Source organism: Aegilops tauschii, chromosome 2 (genome assembly GCF_002575655.3).
Source record: "Aegilops tauschii subsp. strangulata cultivar AL8/78 chromosome 2, Aet v6.0, whole genome shotgun sequence".
Lineage (NCBI taxonomy): Eukaryota > Viridiplantae > Streptophyta > Magnoliopsida > Poales > Poaceae > Aegilops > Aegilops tauschii.
In genome coordinates this window covers 605,392,738-605,395,672 of record NC_053036.3, presented here as the reverse complement: position 1 = coordinate 605,395,672, position 2,935 = coordinate 605,392,738, and the positions used below count along the sequence as shown (strand labels likewise).

At 49.1% G+C, this 2,935-nt stretch overlaps 1 pseudogene; it reads right to left on the bottom strand.

The window, feature by feature from the left end:
- Positions 1-1,126: 1,126 nt before the first annotated feature.
- LOC120975083 (small nucleolar RNA SNORA57) lies at positions 1,127-1,258 on the bottom strand (annotated as a pseudogene).
- Positions 1,259-2,935: the final 1,677 nt, after the last annotated feature.

Genomic DNA, 2,935 nt, shown 5'->3' with positions numbered 1-2,935 from the left:
CATGCGTTCAAATCCTTGTACGCACCGCGGTAGTGGATGCAGTCATTAGGGCATGCATGTATCTTCTCCACCTCCAATCCTAGAGGGCATACGACCTTCTTAGCTGCGTACGTACTGTCGGGCAATTCTTTATCCTTTGGAAGCTTCTTCTTCAATATTTTCAGTAGCTTCTCAAATCCTTTGTCAGGCACAGCATTCTCTGCCTTCCACTGCAGCAATTCCAGTACGGTACCGAGCTTTGTGTTGCCATCTTCGCAATTGGGGTACAACCCTTTTTTGTGATCCTCTAACATGCGATCGAACTTCAGCTTCTCCTTTTCACTTTCGCACTTTTCCCTTGAATCAGCAATGACCCGGCGGAGATCATCATCGGGCACATCGTCTGGCTCCTCTTGATCTTCAGCAGTTTCCACCGTTGCAGCATGCATCACCGTATTCAGGGGGCACATAGTTGTCATCGTCCTCTTCTTCTTCGCTGTCTTCGATCATAACCCATATTTCTCCGTGCTTGGTCCAAACATTATAGTGTGGCATGAAACCCTTATAAAGCAGGTGGGTGTGAAGGGTTTTCGAGTCAGAGTAAGACCTCGTATTCCCACAGCTAGGGCATGGACAGCACATAAAACCATTCTGCTTGTTTGCCTCAGCCACTTCGAGAAAATTATGCACGCCCTTAATGTCCTCGGAATTGTGTCTGTCACCGTACATCCATTGCCGGTTCATCTGCGTGCATTATATATAATTATGTGTGTCAAAAGTGAGAAAATTAGACAAGTATCTATGTAAAGTAAGAATTTTTTTTTCAGAAAGAAGATAAGAACAAGAGGCTCACCACGGTGGTCCCGGCGACGAGATCGCCGCGGGCGATCGACGGCGGTGAAGACGGGGACGGGGCGTGACGGGCCGCTAATATAAACCTAGACAAATCTCGGAAAAAATGGAGCTCGGAGGTCGAGCTTCGAGAGGAGAAAGCTTAACTAGTGTGGCTCGGACATTTCATCGAACACCTCATGTGCATAGGAGGTGAGCTAGAGCACCCAATGCCCTCCCCCTCGCCGGCCAGCAAAAAACAGAGCACTGTGGACTGCTCTGCTCGCAGGCGATGGGGTATATATATAGGCAACTCATTTGTCCCGGTTCGTGGATGGAACCGGGACTAAAGGCCTTCCTTCTGTCCCGGTTCCTGCCACGAACCGGGACCAATGGTTGTGGGCCAGGAGCAAGGCCCATTGGTCCCGGTTCGTGCCATGAATCGGGACAAATAGGCCCAGACGAACCGGGACCAATGCCCACGAGGCCCCGGCCGGCCCCCTGGGCTCTCAAACCGGGACAAATGCCTTCATTTGTCCCGGTTCGTGGCAGAACCGGGACTAATGGGCTGGCCAGGCCCGAACGAAAGCCCCTTTTTCTACTAGTGCTCCCGGCTCTCAGAATTCGAATAATGCAGGAAGCAACACAGCGGAGCCAGGAAATTCGGTCAATCGGTTCGCTCATTAGCTAGTTATGAGGACTTTATATAATTTAATTGGGTGTAAAGTCCATTTTTACGGTGTCTTATCACTGGAGTACATGAACAAAAGGGCAGCAAGTAGAAACATGCTACAGGTTTATCAAATATAATGGTTACATTGAAAATTGGGGAGTGTAAGACCACTTGTTAGATGAAATTGCAAAATTGTGTGCTTACCTATTATAAATAGAGTCGTGCAAAAATAACTTCATTGCTTCAGATGCCAATTCCATCTTGCTAGTAACATTGAAAATGAATGAGGCGGCGTGGTCGGAGCAGCGGTAGGAGAAGCATCGGGGCGGCAGTGCAACAGCGGAGGTCACCGGTGCACGAGCTTGGTGGCCCAGATCGGGGTGGCGTCTGATCTGGTTGCTATGGCGTTGGTGCCGGCTGGTGAGGCCTGCGACTGCACGTGGCAGTGTCTTTCGTGTGTGCCGGCCACGAAAGCTTCGTCGGCGAGCTTCGGGCTCTGTCCCAGGAGCTTCTGCCCCAGCGATTAGGGGTGGGCTCGTGCCCCCCTTCCCTCTCCCTGGTCCCCACGTGCGTCAGCTGCCGGTGGTGGCTGATACGTCTCCAACATATCTATAATTTTTTATTGTTCCATGCTATATTATATTCTGTTTTGGATGTTTATTGGGCTTTATTTTACACTTATATATTATTTTTGGGACTAACCTATTAACCGGAGGCCCAGCCCAAATTGCTGTTTTTTTGCCTATTTCAGTGTTTCGAAGGAAAAGGATATCAAACGGAGTCCAAATGGAATGAAACCTTCAGAACGTGATTTTCGGAACAAACATGATCCAGAGGACTTGGAGTCTACGTAAAGCAATCAACGAGGAGGGCACGAGGCAAGGGGGCGCGCCCACCTCCCCCAGGCGCGCCCTCCACCCTCGTGGGCCCCTCGTTGCTCCACCGACGTACTTCTTCCTCCTATATATACCCATGTACCCTGGAAACATCATATACGGAGCCAAAACCCTATTTCCACCGCCGCAACCTTCTGTACCCGTGAGATCCCATCTTGGGGCCTTTTCCGGCGCTCCGCCGGAGGGGGCATTGATCACGGAGGGCTTCTATATCAACACCATAGCCTCTCCGATGATGTGTGAGTAGTTTACCTCAGACCTTCGGGTCCATAGTTATTAGCTAGATGGCTTCTTCTCTCTCTTTGGATCTCAATACAAAGTTCTCCTCGATCTTCTTGGAGATCTATTTGATGTAACTCTTCTTTTGCGGTGTGTTTGTCGAGATCCGATTAATTGTGGGTTTATGATCAAGTTTATCTATGAACAATATTTGAATCTCCTCTGAATTCTTTTATGTATGATTGGTTATCTTTGCAAGTCTCTTCGAATTATCAGTTTGGTTTGGCCTACTAGATTGATCTTTCTTGCAATGGGAGAAGTGCTTAGCTTTGGGTTC